The sequence below is a fragment of the Danaus plexippus genome, chromosome 14, assembly GCF_018135715.1.
Source record: "Danaus plexippus chromosome 14, MEX_DaPlex, whole genome shotgun sequence".
Lineage (NCBI taxonomy): Eukaryota > Metazoa > Arthropoda > Insecta > Lepidoptera > Nymphalidae > Danaus > Danaus plexippus.
Genome location: NC_083546.1, coordinates 135,768 through 159,566, shown reverse-complemented (window position 1 = coordinate 159,566; position 23,799 = coordinate 135,768). Strand labels below are relative to the sequence as shown.

Here is a 23,799-nt window from a genome sequence, read left to right as displayed (position 1 = left end):
ACGAACTCATGAAGCAACGCGTCAAAAACAAAATACTGTGAGTAAAGTTCAAGATCACGTGTTATTTAACTATTCAGAAGAGTTACATATTGACATCATTTCTAAGACACGTCGTTAACGGTTATTTTGTAATTCAGTTTCTTTCACACTACTTATGGAATAACAAATGTATTAATTTGTTTATAATATTCGAAGTTTGTTACCTTTTCACCGGAATCAAATGAATGTCTTAACATCATCAACCGGCGTCGACTAACCCCGTAACGAAACTACCCCGTCCCTGATGAATGAAATCTCTTCTCTGTACTATATTTTATACATGTCTCACTGAACACCACCGGCGCTACTACAACTACTGAGATATTTAAAGGTGATACATATAATTAAAATTTGCTGTTTCAAGAGCATTAGTAATTTCTCTCAGTCCGAATTTATAATATGAGCGAGCGAACTAATGTCGACTTCAAAAAGTGCTCATGAATATTTATGTCAGTGTTGTACCTGTACAAGTGTGTGTGTGTGTGTTGTGATAATCTTTTGTGTGCCCTCTGTGTCATGTGTCGCGTGTTCTGTGCTCTGGTGTCGAGTGTGCTCTTTTCGGAGAAAACCATGAATATTCAGTTGCTAAATGCACAACGATACCGACGCGATGCTCTCTTACTAAATATGCGGTTTAATTTTTTAGTTAATATGCAGCCAGTTAAGTGTTTTAACTTAAGTAGAGAAGATTCGTGAGCATATAGAGTTGCATCAATCAAAAACTTCATAAACATATTCCTAAAGTAGCTTTAAAGAATAAACGAACATTTATCTTCACTTCGTCAAATAAAGTTTGGAAAAGACTTTGAAGTAATATTAATATTTGTTGATTGTTTACCAAAGATTTAAAATATTAGTCGGTTAGCGAAAGTAGCTAGCTTTTAAATAAGCAATACAAAGAGAACCCTATGACAACAAGCCTAAAGCCTAAGTTCATAGACGTGCAATGTTCAGTTCTTACAGAGAACTTTACCCGCTTACTGTATGACAGCACCACATTTGCGGACTGGGGTCTTTGTATTACCTGAAAAAATAGAAAATAGATTGTAATAAATTCACATCAGATTGAAGTATTTCATGGACAATTTTTAAAAACATAGGAAGTATATTTGATTTAATCAGAAAAAAGCTTCAACGGAATCTAAACAGTCACAATAAGGAGGTGGTTATTACAATGTAAACGTTGCAGTCGTCTCAATCTAATCAAATCATATTCAATGTTGAACTTATCTGTCCAACGTTTTATAATAATAGTTAAATAACTCTAATAACTGTAACTCAATATAACTGAGTGACACAATTTCACAACTCATGTATGAATCATTTTGCACTGAACTGAGATGTAATATTGTCACTGAACTGAGATGTAATATTGTCACTTAGTAAAAAATATAAACAGAATTGAACATATGACATGTTCCGGTGAGACAGATTTCGTGTACGCGTACAGAGCTGTCAGGGAGTGGGGACCGGGACACAATGAGGCCTGCTCATACACTCACGACTCAGCAGAAAAAGGGATGTCGATAAATGTTAACACGTCTGTAATAATGATGAAGGGGAGACGCCGCTGTCACGACTACCACAGGGATGTTGGAGCACTGTTGTGAAGACGCTCACTGGTTTTATCTATTATAATCGAAGATGAGGATATAATTTTCGTTCCATCACATACATGCTATTTAAAGTTTAGTTTAAGTAGGTTGTGAGAGGGACAAGATAACCGTGTGTAAAAATGTTTTACATGCGTGGCTGAAGGGGGAGGAATCTTCGCAGATGGATTGTGTTCGTTTTATTTTGGGTAATAGAAATATATTTTCTAATTTTCATATTTGGTGTCAAAATAAAAAATAAAAATATTCAAATGTAATTGGCCTTAAAACATTCGTTTACAGTGTAATTAGACAAGATCGGTTAAAGCCCGTGACGGACAAATGAGCGCTGCTGTAGTAGAGGGTGAGGGGTTGGGATTGGGGGTGAGGGGATGGGGGTGGGAGAGAGGAGATGGGGAGTGTAGCCAGTGGGCGAGGAGGATGGTAAAAGCTTCAATTAATCCATGACTGCAACGCGCTATTTGTTTTACAGAACACGAGTTGATAACTTGCGAAACTTACTTGGTCATGAATAATTTGAGACTGGTTGGAACACATGTAAATAGTTAATTTAATAAAACAGTTTCAAGGCGAGATATTCAAGAGTTTGTTAACTTTCCATGTGAAAACCAAACGGGAACTTCATCTTATGATGTCTTCTCTTACTGTAACTACACTATACCTACACACGTATTCAATAATTTTCGTTATAATTTAGCGAGAGGGTCGGATAAGGTCGAGGGCCGTGCAACAAAGGCATAGTCTGTTAGCTGATGAAATTGTGTCGGCTGGTCCGAGACAATTTGCTACAACCTGCGTACGACTAGTGTATTGGTACAACCCCGCCGACGCTACACGAGATGGATACACGTGCGACGGTTATGTGAACAACTGAGATACAACTATTGCTACATAAAAGAGAGAGTCATGTACTATTCATATTTTCTAGTTTTGAGAAAATATTGAATGAAATAAAAATCCGTCGGGAGTATGTAGTTTTAACAAAAAATAAAGCACGCGTAGTATATCCGAAAAATATTAGTTTCATTTAAATGAATAAAACTCTCGAAAGTCTTAGATCTCATTATGAAAAAGCTGTATTTGAATCTTATGACAAACAAACATTCATCATTATAATTACTTACATTAAACAGAACACGGAAAGTCGAGATTTTACCAACCTATTATATTTTAGTTCCGAAAGCGACGTCATATTACGAGGAAAAAATAAATGTTATATCCGAAAAAACCTGAGTTACTATAAATAATCACAATTTTCCACACAATTTCAAACGCAGACCGAAATTACCAGAACGCGAGATAAAATCAGAGGATGTCCAAATTGTAAGGAAACGCCGCAATGCGAAATACAGGTAGAAAAGAATTTAGCTTGAAAAAAATGTAAGATCAAGAGAAAAGTGACTTTGACGGAGTGAAGGAATCAAATCAGACTTTATACCTCGTTTGTGCGATGACAACAGAACAACTCACACGTGTGACGTACAACAAGATGTTAGATAAAGGACACAAGGGGTACATGATTAAAGAGACGAGCTGATGAAAGCCAGGGAAAAGTTGCAAAATGAACACGTTGAATAATATCACTTGACTGGAATGAAGTGAATCTTTTCACATGTAATAGAGAAAATCCCAAATAATCTCGGACCAAAGCCGCGTGGCTTCTGTGATGTGCGACCGCCGCGAGCCGAGCCCTCCTGTCGCCATATTTCATATCGAATTTGAGCGTGATTGTAACCGCACGCCCGAGACGGAGAGCACAGATTTGACATTGTAACAAATTATTCCTCTGTTACTGGACAAATTAGAAATAAATTTACAATTTATAAAAAAAGAAAATATCATTTTACCTTTATGCCTACATAGGTGTTGCAAGATTTGCTTCTTAATATAATATCGTCCATAGAGAACAATAGTAGGCTAGGCTCCTAAAATAAGAAGCCGCCGCTCCTCCTCTTCCCCTCCCCCTGCCAGAGGCCCGACCTCCGGTACCTGATCCTCGCACCCCATGATTACTTGGTAACGTTAAAAGGCTTTCCTACAGCGTTTAATGGTCTCAAATTGCTTTTTTAAGATTCTTGATGCATTCTCACTATCGTTTCTTTCTCGCATTGAATGAAGATTACAGTGTCTGTCTATATCGGCGTATACAAAGAAAATGTACTCAACCGTTATTATTGTTAAGGAAAACTAAATTATGTTAAACGCCTTCCGACTTCTCTGTTCCTCGCGAGTATAGTTGAACGTGACGACAGTGTCTTATTTGATTGGATCCATGAGACGCATGTAACATAGAAACTCAGGTGTGAGACAATGAAGTCGACGACACAAAGCATTGAGAGCATTCTGATGAAGTCAGTTGGCATTCATTCTGTTGGTAGCGTTTTATCTTCGCATCGGACAGTGCTTCCGGTCGACGTCTTCGCTGACTTGTGACAACTGTTAAGTTTGGAAACTTGCGAGGAGATTATGTGACATAAAAAACTTCAACAGAGCACTACACTTGAAATCAATAAGATAAGTCATGGAAAGAATATCCTATGAGGATTGAATAGCTTAAAAGGAAACTAATAGTATAATATGTAACACATGATTGACATTTCAAGTGACAAGCCTTAGATAATTCTATAAAATCAGGAAAATAACTAAATGCTGTAAAGAAACCGGATGTTGGATATGCTTTGGCGTCGAGTCAAAGAAGCGATCATCGTGCTTATTTAATTTAATATCATTTTATAGTTTCAGTGAGCGTTCCCAAATAACTGGTATCTTTGGTTAATCACACGATTTGACTTTGAACGAAACACGAAAGTTTTCTTGGACCTACACAATCTTGGAATCATATAAAATTTTCTTTCTACAAACGAGTATATTAAATATCGATAGGTACATAGGGCAGATGGTTCGATGATTGTGACATTTATTATTGGTGTCATTTAAATATAAAGATCCCTTTCCTAACCAAGTGACCAGTGAAAAGCTATTTCATGACCGCCCTCAATAAATGTTATCTATTTTATGAACACTAAACGCAAAGAAAAACTTTTAACATCCTTGGAATATAATTTCAAGTTTTCTCGTAAAAAACCGAAAGAATAATTTTTGTACAGAACATAAATATAACACTGTAAAGAAAAGGAAAGTGAAGGAATAAAATGATATTGAGAATGAATTATTCAAATGGACTTGTGAGATTTGGATGACACCAGCTGGTGAGCTGGGATGAGGTGGAGGCGAGGTGAAGTGAGGTGAGCTGAGCGGTGAGCGGTGAGCAACCGTGCGAAGACTTCCATCTCAGCATTTAATCGAATGGAACAATGCCTTCCGAGTTTCTTTTGAATAGTAAAACGTAAGTCACATCAAGCAACAGATAACATTTGTTTGGTCTCTATAGTATGTAAACAAAAATGTATAAAACTGTTGAATCATAGTTTTTAAATATTTACAAATTATAAACATCAGGTGATACTCGAGCGTGTCATAAACATCCAACTACTTGCCAGTAACAACTTGTTACATCTCGAAAATATGATTCAGGAAGTTAATGAGAAAAGATAGTTATATAGAGTAGAAAACTGCAAATCGAGAACAGAAAAAATACGTTCCAATATGAAGTAGAAATGATTCTTCAAAATATAAGAGTTCCGTACAGGTAACAAAAACGGAATAAGAGCGTGACATACAATCCCAAAACAAAGAGCAATAAATGTGAAACGACATTTTGTAAAACATTGCATCGACTGTCATCCGTGCAAAATAATTCCGCAGCGTCATAGGATAGAGAATGATGGATTGAATGTTCCATCGTGTTGTGATCTCTATATTGCGAGATGTGGGAGACCGAACATGCTAAAGCTCTATTGTGGATACAAACAATAGATAGATAGGCACAAATGTTAACATTGACTAGTAGTGGAGCGAACTATGTGTATACGGTGTAAAGGTACGATAAAACTAAAATTAACTTGCTCGACATAGACGTACCCACGTTACGATACTATTATATATATTAACGTTAAGGCACATGACAGCGATACGAGTATATTATTAAAAAAACTCGGCACGGAGTAACGATATAACATTTACAATAAGTCGTCTTCTTTTAAAGCAGGGAGCAAAAAAAAATTTTAAAAACTCATCATGATAAAACTGTTTCATTATGTGAGTGCAGCGGTGGACGCTATACGATTTTTTTAGACATTAGCAACAATCCACATCAAGACCGCGGGCGCTTAGTAAAAACCATTTAAAATACATATTTTAAGTTTGTAGGACGGCGCTACTTTTAAAAGGATTGGCTTTTAGCACATTAAAAAGTACGCGTGTATATTACGTCAGACGATGATCACCCTTTTAAGGTCATGAAAAGAGTTTTGATCACAACTCGTACAAAGAAATACAAAGAATATCTTCAAATATTACCAAGTTGTTTATCGCAAATAAATTTATTAAACAAGGGAAACCGGAAACCGATAGCAGTCATGCAAAAGACAATGCCTGTAATTCACCACAGAAACTTACGCTGTTTGTCCTAATTCAAAGATAACGATCAGGAAACTTTGATGAGAAACGACTGGAACATACAAACATTGAAGGGAGCACGACCTCACATAAAATTCAATCGAACCTTCGCTCATTGGTATTCAAAAGGAAAAAAACTGTACGAGCTGGAATAAAAATAGAAATAGACGTAAACGCTGATAGGACGCCTCCAGCTGACCTGCCGTATCCAGCATTATTAAATCAGACGTGGGATTAATGTGGCCACTGTCTCTGAATAACAATTGGATGATTTTATTGCGTGACGCTTTGCTGGAGCGTGTAGTCCCCCCTCGGGACCGACCTCGCTCGAACACAACCACGTACCGATCACAAAACTTTCTTATAACATTTATCTTCTAAATCACTCTGCGATTGGAAATATTGGAATCATTCGATAATATATTTTATAGATATTAATACATAGCAATCGTATTCTTCAAATGTCCCTAATGTATAGAAATCCTCGACTGAGTGCTTCATAAAGTTTTTTTTATTATTATTCTTCGGAAGATTTTTAAATGTAAATGTTTAAATGAAATCTAGACTTTTGTAATAAACGTTTCAAGTTCCGCGAGACGAGCCGGTCTGCTCTGAATCCTAAATAAGGTTTAAATGACAACGTACAGATGTTTCAACTCCGCGCGCGATGTACGACCCTCGTGAAATTAAACAAAATTACCAAAACGTCTCCGAACATTTCATTTGAATAAGACATTCGACCCGCCCCAAGCCTTACTTCTTACAAACTTGTAAAACGGCACAATAATATCCAATGTTATTATAACCAGGATCCCGCCAATAATGGATTATACTGTTTGCTCTAGCGAGAAGGAGAAGTATAATGTAGGATATACTGTCGAGGATACTCATTAAAAATTAGATTTTATCATAAGACGTCTAGGAAAGCTCACCAGAGACACTGAAGTAGTCAGATGAAGGTTAAAATGTGTGCATTTAAAAACTATGACGATCCGAGCGTTCATTAAAGAGTAGAAGGGTCACAGAGTAGTGAAAAGCGCAGTTCATGTTTGCGACATTTAAGGATTTTTGAAAGGTAGAAGGGAACAGAATATTCAAACATTAAATTTTCGGTTCACTGCAAACCCAATATATAACAATAATTAAGAACAGTATAATGGTAGTAATAGCGGCAGTTCACCACTACTTCAAGATAAATGTTAATATCACGCCACGTGGTCTGTGTCCCACCAGCTCCATTTGATCATCCCTGCCATCAGTCAAGCAACCAATACTAACCCAGTAATTTTAATAACGATCTGATGGATTAGTGAATTTTTCCAATCGAGGTGGAACTAAAGAGAACATTTCACTAAAAATTCCTATTTTTCAGGAAAATGTTAAGTTTTATAAATTTTCCAATTTGACAAAGTCTCATAAGGTCGCGGAGCTCGCGTAACGACTTCAAATATTCGGAAAGTTTTCTTGACATGCACCATATTCATTTGCATTCATTTGTCAGTTTTGTAAGTTCCTTAAATACGTCGCGAGACGTTTCCTGTATATTACTTTTTGTCGACTTCTTTCTTCATGTTATCTTTTAATTTCATTTTCATTTCATTCATATTTACATAATATAGAAACGACCACAGCCGACAGAGCTCCTTTATAACATATTCATTTTATTGAGACTTCACGTTCCCCCTCAGTGCTGTAGAGCATTGTATATGGTAGCTAGTTAAAGCGTAACCATGTTCGCAGACAGTTAAGAGATTCTGTCTCACTTGCACGTCTTGTGTCACATAACGTTGAGAAATTTCGCACCTTTTTTTATCAACGAAATATATTTAATGGTCACGTGAATTAAACCAGAACATTTATTACGAGTTCCTTCACTTGAGTTCTATTTTGTTTTCGTTGACACGGAAATATATAATTGTGTCCAACGACTCGTCAAAATTAATGAATATCAAATAAAATAATTAATATTAAAATTTTTATTTAATCTTAGATTTTATTAAAACTTAAAATAATCAGCTACCGTATTCCATATGAGGAATATTTTAATTCCTCTCTCAGTTAACATATATTTTTAAATTCAAAAGACTATACCGCAGAGGAACACAGCGCCAGCGGTCCTCGCACACTAAAGACATACATACATAAATGTCAGCACACACGATGAGTTTATATTTTGAATAGTTCATGCATTAGTGAACCGTGCAGAGTGAGGCTTCGCGGGTCAAAGGGTCCGCTCAACATTTACATATAGAACGGAATAAACGCTTACATCACATTTCACTTTGACGACCCACAAAACATTTTCTGAATTATACATTTTAAAATCGCTTTTCGGCGATGATGATAATACATATGTATATAAAAGTTAGTGAGACTGAAGCGCTTGGTCGTTCAATAGGTAGGAGGTGAGTTCGGTTGAGCCTTCATTAAAACTAGCCATCAAAGTATTTAAGAGGCGTCCGAACATGTTATAACGAGTCCGATGTGGCCTCAAGCAAACTCGATGCCAGTGTCAACAGGAACTTTTGGACCGTATTGATACTGGCACTGGTCACGAGCTCGCCAGAAACCGATTGCAGTCACTCAGGACATGTCTTCAAAGGAATTAACGAGCTACTGACAGCGGTCATCCGAACGAATCTAGTATATTAATATAAAGGTTCCGCAACGATAATTCAATGATGTCGAGTATTGTTTAGTATCCACCATGAGTTCCGCGCGGATCCCGGAGAGCTCTGTTCCCGTTTCCTTCGTAATCAATCACGGATGTATTAGGTGTTCAGTTGTTCAAGTTCATTATAAACTAACGTGTTTCAAATCATAATTTAACGAAATTAATGTTCCGTTAAATTAAGTTTTGCAGTTCCTCACACTCTCCGCCTCGAGTCGTTTTCATCAAAAGGCTCTATTTTAATCAAATGTTTAATTATAATTATTATCAAACGAAATTTATTTCGTCGAATGCTTTGTTCGGAAAACATCTTCGGGTACATTTTGATGAAAAACATTTTGTAGCTCGCGTCTTATATTTTAAAAACGAGGGCGGAATATAAAAGATTTATTTAAAATTCACTTTATAAAGAAATTCAATAAGAAATATGTTTCTGAATTAATTTACGGGTTACAGTGTAATATTACAACGATACATTTTAATTAAATACGTTCAAAATCTTGAAAATACAAAATATATTTTTTCTATATAAGAGGTCTCCAGTTACCAAAAATCAAGAACAATTTCTGTCTAAAATTTTATTTGAAATATTGATGTTGAAGTTGTCAATAGTGTCAAATGAATGCGAGCAGACAAACAAACGAACTAACGAAATTAGAAAGGTTGACGAAAAATATGAAATAGAAGCAGAGGCGGAAACTAAATTACTTCGACGTTTTAGAGAGAGAAAAATATTTGAAACGTTTTGAAAACTGTTTATTAGAACATCCGTACAGGGAATGGAGATACATTACAATTTAATGGTTTGTTTTACTCTTCACAGACAGTCGGCATGGAACCTGATATAAACTATACAATGAGACACTTGGACACGAGCGGGAATCACACCCGCCTTCTCGAAGACCCATCTTCGTTCCCGTAGTTGTCGTTTTGCTACTATCAATAAAATAACAATAGGAATAATACAGTTATTCATTATAATGATCAGGATCCCCTTTGAAGTATCGCGGCCGGACTGAGACTTGTAACTCCGTGCCACGTAAAAACTCAAAGGTTCACTCAGTAGATGTGAAACGTATTTCAAATTACCTTTATCCGGCGGCAGATTCATCTAAGTACTTGTACATCTCAATTTGCATAAAAGCTCAAACGCGAACAAAACTTGGCATTTAAAAACTGCTTAAAAACCCGATTGTTTATTGTCGAGAGCGGCCGCCCTCGAGCCTCAGAACAAAAGACACGCTGGCTCCACAATGTATGCAATATTTTAGGTTACCAACAACTCACTTCATATACTCACGAGAACAAACCCATCTCTTTAAATTAAACTTCATACGTCGTACAAATTCAAATCTTTAACTCTGATTGCATATTCATATCGTTAACGTTTCGATCACCTTCAGTGTTCGTATTCTCCTGTTGGTCGCTCATCTTATATCTGTTTCCCGCCAAGGATTCAATAATACATTCGAGGACGTCTCATGTTCGCGTAACAAACAACATACACGTCGAAACATTGTATTGTAGTCCTAGGGTTTGTCAGATTCGTGCCAAGTATAAACCTTAATATACACATTATTATTTGTTCTTGTTATGACAATGATAAAGTATCGTCGCAGCGATGACAGCTCAGCACCGCTACTACATATATTGAAAATAAAATTAGCAGAAGCTTCTGGAAAAGCGGATCATTAATCCGGTATATTTCGTACCCATCTGACAAATAGATCGTCGCATCGTTACCGACAGGTCAAAGGGAAACGACAGAGCCTACGATAATTCATTGTAAACGAGGGTCCAGCGACCTCCCTCCCCCCCTGGGCCACTTAAACCCCTCAGGCCCGCGGTGGTCGTTGAGTCTTGTGATATACGCTGAGTGTGGAAGGTTCTGAGTTGTGGTTTCATCCCCAGGGTGTTGAATATCGAAGAACGATTTGTTTTCAAATAGCTACAAATCGTTGTTATTATAATATGTATATCCCTTGACTGTGACATATCGTAGACGCGTAGTTCATCCGAAAAATACTAGTTTCATTTAAATGAATACTCGCGAAAATCTTAGATCTCATTATGTGACATATCGCTTTTTTTTGTTAACATTGTGTTATATTATTATAGACTGTGTCTTCGAAACCGACCAAGCTTATGACCGATTTCATTTTTACGTTTTTCTCAGAAGAATGTCATTGAAATGACAAAAATCTAAAAATTTGTGAAACGCCATAAAACACTTCAATAAATAACAAAGAAATATCAAGTTGCTTAAAAGAAAATCTAAATCGATTGTAGTGTACCTCTACGGAGACCATTGTGACGATTTTAACTCACGATTTTCAAATTGGGATCAATTTCCCAACTCAACAACTTAAGAATATTTTAAAGTAGTAGTCAAAGTCTAGTCACATACAGCTGCAGTAACGTAACACGGTCCGTTGAACCTTAACGTTTCTTACATCGTTACAAAGCCAAACTAACGGCCAGGCCGAAGTTACAGGACAAAGCTACTCCAGAAGACTTTTACTCCAGAAGAAGCAAATCAGTCAACAGTCGAACATTTCAGTCCAAATGGTGTGGAAGATTATAAGAATGTTTATTTTAATTGTAAACTTAGTATAAAAACTCTATATAGTTCACGAGCAGAACGAAACAAGGAACCAATTAACACAAAACTAATACTGCTATATGTGTTTATATTACTTTGAATGTTTTGTTTTTTGGGCTTAGTATTATCATAATTTTTTATTACTACTCTATTATCAGCCCAGTATTATTATTGCGTTTTGATTATGATTTGTAATCACACTTTGTCTTTTTTTGGTTTTCGTTACTTTTTCCTTAAGTCAGTGCTTGTAATTGTTTTACTTTATTTGTACCTCATTTTTTATCAGTTATTATTTTTAAATGTTTTACATTTGCTATTGTTTAAGATTATTATTATTATTATTATTTGTTTGAGAGTGAACAGGCAAAGAATGTTATTTTATTACATATCATGTACATGCGAATGTCGAGTTAGCCTATAAGTGGGGTGTACAATTAATACATTTAACAAATTATATTATTTAGTATTAATTAAGACTAAGATCTAAAATTGTATACAACGTTGGCTTCCTATTTAAATAAATAAATAAATTTCTGAAATCATTAAGTTCATTGAACTTAATGATTCGTTCATATTCATTTAGTCTTTCATTAACAGTGTTGAATATATTTAATAGTTTCTTAATATATATAAGAAATAAGGACACAATATTAGATCTCATCGGGAAATATTTCTGTCTATGTTTTGCGTCAATAGTCGGCGTCTTGATGTCATTCAAATGAGAGCCCGCGGCTAACGTGTCACCGCATAATTATACAAAGTCCTTTAAATCACAATGAACCACTGTTTCTAAATCTGAGCCCCGCCGTAGTGCTATCGAGGTAAAGAAACGAGGGTCACCCTAAACACGCACCGCTCGACCACCATAAGAACGGGGGCAGAGGGTCACGGTGCCAGGCGACCTTCGACACATGGTCTCTCACTGATTGATTAACCTGTTTAAAATGACATTAATGTAACTGTGGCTTTTGACCGCGTCGTGACATCAAAACACTAGGAAAACTGTTTGATTGTTAAATAAACGCGTGTATCGAGATTATCTTCGCATTAAAATAAAACTATCTAACAGTAGTCTTATGTAATAAACTTAATTAAATACAAATGACGTCAGGGTAAGGGCAGCCTTATTAATGATGTACAGATAGCAGTAAGCAAATCGAGCATCATGGCGAAGTTTCAGTAAAGTAAGTCACTCCGTGTGTTTCCTGTTTAAGATCATATCAACTTGCCAACTTGTATCAAACCTCCTACTAACATGAGCCGCACCTGTCCCTATGTTAGACATCTGACTATCTTGAAATTTTATTGTTAACATCGTCTCGTCTTGATAATTTTCGGATTGTTTTAATTGAAACGTAAACAAAATTACTTTACCCTTTATAAGTCGTATACCGTGAAAGTTCTGAATATTTAGGTGTAAATAATAAACCTGGTGGTACCACTTCGGTGTAGTCTGAGAAGAAATCCTCTCGGGAGGTCTTATAAGACGTTCTTTACATAGACACGTTTACGCTGCAGATATCACATTCGTGGTCTACAACAAGTCATACTTAGTTGATAACGAACGCTGTCTAATTAAAAGTTAACAGTGAGTCGACCGTTGTAGCGGGGGGGGGGGGAGGAAGGCAGAGAAGGGAAAGAGACAACATTTCAAATTGTTTCCATCAATTTGTAAACAAGTCGTCGGATTGTAAACATATTCGTTATTATAATCGGTTCGGGACCTGCTTGACTTTTATATAAATTTAATGCAAAATACATGATATCTCTCACTGGATGTTAAGATTTAAAAAAAACGACAATACCTTACAATAAAATATATATCAAATATCAAAACTTATTCAATAGAAATAACATTAACCGACTAGACACACCATAAACATGTAATGACAGAATAAGTATTACAATAAAAACATGGAATATAATATAAAAAATCAATATTAAATGGACAAAAATGACGTAAGAATTAGAAAGAAAATAAAAATGATATATTAATGAGTGTACTGGAATATTCTGAGGCTCTATATCACGACTGGCTCTCAGTGTACACCAGGAGGAATGAGGGGTATGGAGTATTACAGGCGGCGCCTGGATGATGACATGACATTCAGCGAGCATGTTGTGTTTGTGATATACAGATTATAATCACAAATATTCCTCATATTAGACAGCGGTCGAAGGTTAAGCTGCTCTCGTCTGGTATCAAAACCCGTGGCGTCTGCAAATTCATATCATATTGAGGGAAACATTTTAAGAAACCATTTTACTTTAATCGTAACGTTTATGCGATATGATTGTATTTAATTTTCAGAAATTATAAAAGCCGTTCACTTTCCTCCCCTTCTACTACTAGACATAACGCGCCATGCGATGGATGGGTGAATATAAAAATGTTTGAAACGACTACAAGTAAGTACATACTGTAGCTTGATATGACATTTCCGTTCAAAGCTGACTGTTGGTTCATTTAATTCATCTCAATATCTTAGACATTATTATTATAAACCAATCTATATTTTCTTTGTTAACAGACGAGAGCTCTTCGCCGTCTTAATCGTTTCGCTTCTAATGAACTGACACTTCATTATCTTTTGTCTTTGATTTCGTACATTCTAGATCAGATAAAATCGTTTATAAAAGTATCTGTACATATATAACATGCTCTGGACCATAGACCAGTAAAGAAGTCCGCAAACATTATTGAAAGATGAGATCTGTCAACGGATTTTTGTCCAGCGAGGTGATGAATAGGTGAAAAACGAACATAAGGCGAGTAAAATATTATTATTGTTTGTGTTGATTTAAGCTTTTATTTGGCAAAGAATAAAAAAAGGTACAAAAATTCGATTTTTTTTTTAACAATAATAAATAAATTATTGGGTCATGGTAATAATTGTTATTTAAAAGATAGTTATGAAACTCTTCGTTTCAAAATTTAAAACCGGTTAAAGCAAAACAATCTAAATAACATATCATAATCGGATCCCACAGCCTTCCTCATCTCGATGTGGATATACTACGTGTGCAAGCCTTTGAAACTGACACCGACGGGCGAAATAGCAGTAACAAGTTTATTGTAGAAGTCGATTGAACTCGATATCAAATATCCAAATTTGAAACAGCGCCGGTGGGCACACTAAGCCTCAGTAAAGAAAACATTTCTTTGTGATTGGCGTTCAATTTGTCAAATGATTTGTTTGAACTTGTTCCGAACATTTAATCTCAATAACGGCCTCGTTCATTCCCTAAATTATTATAAATTAATGTTTTCATTCAAAACGCAAATTAAAACTTCACTCTTGTAATTACTTCTCTTTCATATTCCTTTTTTTAATATTGATTGTAAAAGTTTAAACAAATCTTCCCGTCAGTTCCCGCCTCTCAATACGCCTCTCGGTATTACCAAAAAATCAAATAATATTCAAACAACCACATAAACGCCCGTAACGTTTGTTAGAGACGTTTTATAAGACGTCTGGGACAGGCTTATAAAAACCTACTCACAAACTGACGTAATATGCAATATGTTGTTTATTTTACGCGACTACCTTTGAAAACTACGAACTCGGGCCCAAATTGTATCTGACGGCGACAATTTTAGCAATATGTATGCTATATGCTTGTGTGATGTCATTGTCTTCGAGGTCTGTTGTTCACGGTATTTTTTCTCTGAAATCTCAACATCACAAAGTTTTTATGGGATCATATTTTAGACATTTATCTTTAAACAAATATAAAATCAGTAAACGTCGATTGCATATAGTACGAAAACAAAGACCAAGCAATTAATCAGTATTAACAATAAAAATAAATTAGATCCAGAAACCTAGAAATCATATCGAATATTCATCGAGAACATAAAATAACTAACATTATTATTAGATCAAAATTAAAATGTTACTACTTTAATAATGAAACAAAAATACGAACTTCATTAAGGTGAGTTCAAACACGTCATGTTAATTGGTTTTAATAAATTTTCTGACGTTTTCTGGACGAGGTGGTCACGGGACGGACACGACACACGTTATCTTCAAAACTGAGTTTGTTAAAGAAAATATAAAAGAAGTAAGTATTTTGCAGGTCCGCGTAAATTGAATGTTTATTCCTTCATATCAGTATAGTACCTTTAATTAAGGCGTATCGATTTTTACCAATTTAAAAAAAAAAACATTAATGTAACTAATGTTAGCCTTTGTTCAGATTGTATTATATTGAGATACATATGAATATTATAATAAATATACAAAAGTGTATAGTCTGATGTAATTAACGAAGTCGTTATACAAAGCTGTTCAACAATAGAAGTGACGCGCTCCATAGAAACTATACAATAAGTGGTGTTGCTTATAATACTCATCTCATGAATGAATAAACGATGAAGGCTAATGAAGGGGGAGGATAATGGGAAAACAATGGACCAGAAAACATCCAGCCAGCCGCCGCCAGTCGCCGGCAGCCTCCCAGCCCACCGGACGAGTCTACTGAATAATGATCTGTTCTCAGAAATGCGGTGATGAGACGTCGTTTAAGATAAATAGATCATTGAACCGAGGCTGCCATTTAAAACACATTTACTAAAATATATTTTGAAATGTAGGCTTAACCTGCCTCTCAGCTGAATCCCAACCCTCCTTCTAAGTATCTTCATTTCATTTCCCTTTAATTCTGATGTGGTCTGTTCGAATAACTTTTCTATTTAACTGCGTGAGTAACATTATCATGTTACATACATGTCTGTCGTCACTCGACACACGGACACATGACGAGAATTGCTTCTGTATTATAGTGTCCTCGTAACGTACCGCCTGTATGAACACTAAAACACGAACGTGAAAAGTTTTACAGATAAAAAGCATCGGTGTTCTATCTGACATAATATGATGATACGCAGATAAACATACCAAAGTTATTAATTATTTAAAGAGTTCCCTCTTAGTATTAAAAAAACCTTTTTAAATAGTCTAAGTTGGATCGCATTATGTCTATACATCGTAACACATCGCGATACTTCCTGTCTTCCTGAACCTGTACTCCGGTGTAATGAATACTTAATTATACTTATTAGAAACTTCCTTCGTATGAACCCCGCGAGGAGATGACAGGAGATGAGAGGAAGTAGTCCGGAATAACACGGCGAGTTGAACTGATAATAATAACCAACTAATCTGGATCATTTTAGAATTTTCTATTATTAGTATTATCTTAAATTTTTAACAATAACTTTTGAAGACCCTCTAAGTCATGTAGAAAACGTTTTATTAAACGGGCGGAGTTACCAATGAATATATTTTATGAAACTCTCGATTGGTGTCATTGTGACGGTATCTTGAGATCTTGGACACTCGTTAACAAAACGGTACTGGACAGTGTGTTAATGAAATTAAATAAGTTTGAAAGAGAAGGGAATAGAGAAGAATTAGTGTATTATTTACCACCAGTTACAACAAACTGAACGAGACAGACTTTACGTAATAAAAACACAACATTTGATATCACATAAAGATAAAAGAAACATGACTGTTATTGTATTTTATCATCGAGAGAAGAAAACGATGCAAATGTAATTAACTCCAGAACAGACACACCGCGCTCCTGGAGCGGCTCGAAATAAAACAGCTGAGAATGGAAATTAGGTTTGAATGAATTACTGTTGTTGTGGATTTTGTTGTACGAGCGGGACTCGGGAGGAGATAATCATGTTACTTCAATAGTTTATACATGGAACAGGTTTAAAAAAAAAAATATACATGGGCTGCATATACAGAGTTTTATTCGCATTCATCTAATTAAACCATCCGCTGCGGTTCACTGCTTCATTCAAAACATAATATAAACATAATGAAAAACAAAGATAATACATGTACTTTAAAACAAAACTTTCAAAAGTCTGGCATCGAGAACGCGGAGTTACGACACTGTCATTCTTTTATTCATAATTTCGTCTCGAAGATACAAACAGACATGAGCGTATTGATGTTCGCACCCAAACGCGATAACACGAGTGAATGAGACGGAATTGTACTTTAAATATTACACGAATAAAATATTCCGCACTCAATGTGGAATCAAAATACATTACAAAAATACCATACAATAACTATACTATCGTCATATTCTCACCGCCACAATAAGTTGGAAAAAAATCTACGGCATTAAACATAATAAGAGTTGTTTCAGTAGAAGTCTCCGCGGAGCTGTGCAAAGCGATCCGTGTAATGAGTCGCCTCTAACAATAAACGCGTTTCCGATACAATATTTTACCTATCGGTATAAAATACGTTTTCAAATAACTCAGATCGTGGAACAAGTGTCCACAAAACGATCAATATCATAATGAGTGTGTAGAAACATATCAAACGACTATCAATTACAGACTGAGTGAGTTGTGAGTCTTCAGAGATTATATGAAACAAATACTATCTTGTCCCAGTGTCGACACGACTCTTAGTTCTATCGTTCAGGTCGCAACAAACAAACATCCGCTCTGTGTGTTCCGATGTGCAGACTCAGTACCCGACCTCGCTCGTATGTTCTGCAGCACTCGCATTGTAACGTAACGCGCCGGGTTATATTATACAATCGTTGGCAAGTTTTTACATATATTTCACGGGCAATTTCACGGGTTATATGGAGGAGCGTATTTAAATAATCTCACCCGAATCTCGAAAGCTGTCAAGCTCCCAAAAACAAAAAACTCTCGGTTCATATAAGAAATTAGCTAAAGAAAGGTATATAGGCCGTTGACGATCCTCCTGAGGGAGAGATATCGGGAGAAGTCGCTATCAGCTCGCGCCAGCTGTGTATCCCTTTACGATAAGCCGATAGAGGCGGTTGTTTATGGAGCAGCACGCGTACCCTCTAGGCACACATACATTAACCTAACGTGCTGAGTAATAATACCTGACTAACACACCATCCCTCTACTTTTATATTAACCAACTGCTCATTCCCCTCCCGTTCAGTCGAGTATGAGACACTGGTCTCGATCGTTGTTATATATGACCGTCCATGTGGACGGATCGCTGACCGATGGATCCTCGCTTTACGATTGACAGTTTCATTGCTGCCGACGCCGGCGGAAATCCTTCCGACTATTAGAGAGCTTACAATGACCACATCATTATGTCATGTTACGTGTCGATTAACCGAATTAGATTTATTTATATAATACAAGTTTTATTTAAATATATTTGATATAGAAAACTTGTACAAACTATTTTCCTTGAATCGTGATATTATTTTATTATACGCCGGAGACTGTCAAAGATATTTCCTAGAAGCATCTGGACTCCCCGGTAGCAGTCCTTGGAGTATAAAATAACATCACTATTAAGTAAGAAACACATCTGTTGATGATGACGTCACATGTGATCGCGTAATACATAAAATCTTATTTTCTTTATATACATATATATCGTACATGTTCATCTGTATGTATGTGAGAGCCTCACAGCACTGTTCACGAGCCCGTGTCTATTATTTCGCCTCTTATTCACACCGACTGTAATTTTTGTAAAATTTTTACAATTCATCTTGAAGTGGGAATATAACGTCATGGAGCTTAGCTTATTTGAAGAAAGTGCGAGAGAATCCCCTTCATCTGATTACAGCCGGGGCGTAAGGTTTGTTATATTTATGAGACGTAAAGTTAGCTGCGACTTTTTTACAGTTTCATAAAGTAAACGAAGCTAAAAGAATATTCCGCGCCGCAAAATATATGAGCGGAGCAGCTCAGAACTTCGGAGAACTAATAACAGGAGTTTAAACAAACGTCGGCTGACTTCGGAACGGGAACTATAAAAGAGGAAATAAACTGTGACCTCTTTACGAGAAACAGTGATTTTGAATTTTCAACTTCACCTCTCAATACAGAAAACACGATTCCTCTGTACACGAACTGAATGTCTTGAACTTCTTTATAACATGTAATGCCGCCACCTTCATCGCTCCTAAAAGAAAGATTCGAAAAACTGTAAAAAAAAAGACGACGCTCACTTTATAACAATTAGTTGGACAGACAACATATTACGACATATCGATTTGTTCCTTCAAAGACTTTCCCTTTTATACGTTTAATATGAGACATATATCACTCAAGAGAGCATAAACGAGGACAAATCTACGAGTGACGTTCACGTACGATCGTGTTACAAACGTTTCGTTTAACTAATACTAACAATTTGCAAAGAAAATTTGTGAAATATTACAAGGAAAGCTGGAGGGGAGCGTGTCGGCGGCCAGGTGTGCCGAGATCATCTCAATATTTGTGAAAATGATATTACGTTTTCAACTGGCAACGCTGGCTGCTCCACGTAGAAGATAAAGATGCCGCTAATAATCAAAAGTAAAAATGTTCTTTATGTACTCTCCGCTACCGAGAACATTCTTATTAGAAATGTGTATTAGAATTTTATTATATAATTCTGTTTATAATGTAACAAACGAACTAATCTTCCTAATTTTCATGCTATTACATCTGTATTCCGAGGAACTAACGATTTCCTATTAAAAAAAATATCGGAAAAATATTTAATGCAGATAAATACATTATCTCTCGTTTAAATAAAAAATTGTGAGTATCATTGTTAAGTGAGAAGTATCCTGTGGCAACCCTCGCCAGAGTCGTCTTCTTGAACCTCGGAGGATGTGACACACACGAACATAATACTTTGGGAACTGTCTAGCAACCAAACTCACCACCACCACTTGTGACGTTATGTCCAAGCTGTCTTTGAGTATAAACGTTGAAATATTACTAAAACATTACTTGGGATTAAATAACGAAGATAATGAACGCACGAGTCGTTCAGTCGTTTATAAAGAGAATTATAGATATTTTAAATAGTATAGGGATTGTTGATTTATGTGTGATGCGAGTACAATACATGTCTGTGTAGGAGGCGCCGACTGGTGAAGGAGGCCAGGACGTTGAATAATAATAAAACCGTTTAATACAACACTTTTATATCTTAATGAAAACTTGTGCACAAACACAGGTTTAAACCAATGCCAAATGAACCTTACGAGGTTAAAGCTTTTTCGATACAGACTTACAACTCGGAGGAGTCTTTTAGAATCCCACTAATATTATATAATATGATGCAAGCGAGATAAATAAATTTTATTGATTTATTACTAATTAAGGGTTTACGAACTTGATGAATAAAAACATAAGTCTTCAGTTGTATTCTTGTAATATTTTATAAAGTTAGATCAGGAAAAGTTTTAATGAACCTGATAACAGATAATTAATGAATAAAGTTATTATTAGTCTACGAGAAATGAATAACAATTATTATTTGAAACAAATTTGTTACATGAATTATTAATGATCTTCGGCACTTGACGATGGGAACAGAGGAGACCTGGCCACACCTGACCTTTACTATGTAATTATATATAAACACCACAGTATAATTACTATAAATATGATGTCACATCCCCCCCACCACGTGCGTGTACACACATGCATATATTTTTAGTTCCCGCGTGCGGCGGACCGTGATGACGTCATCTCCGCCCCATGACCGACTGACCACATTCCCATTACCTCTATATAGTCTTTGTAACTTCGGGAGTATTATAAATTGCTTTTATATTAACGCGTTTGAATAATTTTTCACCATTCCATATTTTTTAAAGTGAATCTTTTACTCGAAGTTTTCCTTCCATCTATCACATGTCGCATTACAGCTAACCGAGGAGAAAGAGGGAAGCTAAAACTGCTCGCACTTCTAACCATGCATTTATATTTTCGCTGATTGGTGTAAGGGCTTTCATAAAAGAATTAAAAAAACATTGCGCTCGGCGTGTAACCTGCGTCTGTCAATTGAATAACAATATTTATGGAGTATTCCAATATAATGCGTAGATTGAAATTAAAAGTTCATTAAATATAATTTATATTATTCTTATTACTACACGTATTTATTAATATAGAAACTACATACATCGGTTACTCTGCAGCAACCGTGATCACAGACGAGATGCTCATCTCGTAGTGGTAATCCGAAAATATTAGTTTCGCATAAATGAATACTCGCGAAAGTCTTATTAAATTATCATATTCCAATTGGTGAGTTTGAAATCGCCATTTTTAGTCCTTGAAACGAAATTATGAAATAAATTTCTGCGACTTTGAACAAAATCACCTTTCCTCATGGTCTCATTGAAGCACAGCTTTAATTTATTTTCACATAATTAGACTCAAGTGATCAGCGGGAGTTGAATCAACATATCTAGATGTCAATCGCACAAGAACATTACTGTTTGGATCATTATCTTATAATAATGTAACTCGAATATTTTACATACAGAAAGAAGAATGATTTATAGCATAAGCTCGCGACGTTTAATAGACCTCTAAGACGTATTTATTAACGAAATCGTATTTAATTTACCTGGCATCGTTAAGTGAATTTATAAAAGTATCCCCCGCGAGACTCCCCGGCCCGGCCCGAGTCTCAATGAATCATCATCGCCGGTGAATACTAATAGAGCTTATCAATTTACCTAACGAGAGTCTCCACCCGGCGCTTCACGGGCAACTCATTCATATCCCAGTCAAATAGAATTACCTGAACCGAAAGACGACCTCGCAGTCTCTTCAAACAAACGGCCATTTAATATGTATGGTTATAAATATGTATTTATTATGTGATCTCTATTGGAAAACGCTTGTACATGACGATTAATGAACATCATTTAGGTACTCATTCGTATGCTAAAGGCGGCCTAAAAGCCGTTTATATTTTTAAAGTACATACCGGCACTTAAAAGGGACAGGCCGCCCTCTGCCCCCAGAGCACCCCAAAGTCCCCATGACCCCCCAGGACCCTCAGGACCCCACAGTCCGGGCTCGCCCTTACCTGTTACAAAGAATCACACACTCAGTACGTTTATAACCGTTTCGATAAAACACACGTTAGCAGAAAAAACTGTCGTCGGTCACGAATGATCACCGAATGGAAAACACCGCTCATAAATACAATTAATTGGGGGTTGACATAAAAATAATTAAAAGCGAAATACTTCATTTGAGATTTACAAAAAAAAGCTGAAGATGTATAATCAGCGGTTCCTATAATACTATAATATTAACTTGTAACGACTTATCAATTTTAAGCGATATACTCGTATGAAACGGCCCTAGGACAACATAACCCGAACTTTGAGGGCAGATAGTATCATATACAAAATAAGTTGATTCTCGTAAGATACAAATATTATATCTGTACTCTCAAAGACAAAGAGACGTCAATGAACGTCAAAAACAAGACAAAACTTACAATGAAGACGAGGCGACCGAGTTCACAGCACTTAGTATACGTTCTGAAATACAGTCAGAGGAGGAACGCTTTATACAAAAACATTATCGAGGCACGATAATAACGAGGGACATAACGAGAAACCTCGTCACTAACTATAATGAATTGATCGTTCCCGTGATAATGTGCCACCGATATTATTTCAAACACACAACTAGTTAAACATGTCGATAAGCTGCCGGCCGTTATTTATAATTAGCACTATTATCGATTTAATTAAAATTGATAAATATAATCACAGCCGGCCTCAAAATGTTATGTTTTATTTTATTTAAAACAATGCTTTCACTATCAAATGTGAATAAAACTCATATAATTCGCAATGAAATTTCAAACTAACATAACTGCATACTATGGATTCCCTTTCTTCAAACTTTTCATTCTCAGATGTGGATAGCTTACCGTCCACTTAGTACACACATATCACAGTTGACAGGAGGATACTTCACAACGTATATTTTGAGCCAGCCCCCAACCATCCGATGTCTCGATGTTTATATTGTTGCATTTGAATATTTATTTATGGAGACTGCAGCGTTGCAAGTTTGCGCAATGTCTCGATCAATAGACGCACTGCAATGACTATCGCGTCTTTATGCTTAGGCCGAGCTAGACGTGGATCCAAAATAATAACTCCATTCGAATGAATTTTAAAAGTAAACCAATCGTTAAGCTAAGCGGCTCACGCGGTCCCCTTAACACATACATATGATGCCTCTTCCCACATCCCGCCGACGCCGTTTTGCATATTGTTCAAACATTTTAGAGGAAAATCTCTAATCTATGTGTTTAATCTGACTTTTCAGCGGCGGAAAAGCCGGCTTATATTAATGAAATAGAATAAAAATAAAAATAGATCTATTTTGAGAGATTTGCTGGAATATTTTATATTTAAAACGAACATTTCAGTCACTCTATCCTAATCGGGTTATGGCATCGTCGGGATAAAACCACGGGACTGGCAGCTTAAATACTCATCAAATAGTTTTATGTTGAATGTAACGGAACGGTTCACAAAAAAGGAGT

The 23,799-nt window shown here is 36.0% G+C and overlaps 1 protein-coding gene and 1 long non-coding RNA gene across 8 annotated transcripts in view; both read right to left on the bottom strand.

Annotated features, from left to right (window-relative positions):
* The window catches only part of LOC116769548 (uncharacterized), a 50,487-nt gene extending 27,636 nt beyond the window's left edge, over positions 1-22,851 (bottom strand). The window contains exons 1-3 of the long non-coding RNA XR_009752868.1: positions 22,735-22,851; positions 22,213-22,314; positions 1,013-1,063 (exon numbers count right to left, since the gene is read on the bottom strand). This is a non-coding gene — a long non-coding RNA (uncharacterized LOC116769548). The remainder of the gene's footprint in view (positions 1-1,012; positions 1,064-22,212; positions 22,315-22,734) is intronic.
* LOC116769544 (syntaxin-binding protein 5) overlaps positions 1-23,799 on the bottom strand; it is a 105,880-nt gene that overhangs the window by 66,456 nt on the left and 15,625 nt on the right. The gene's annotated exons all lie outside the window — the stretch shown is intronic.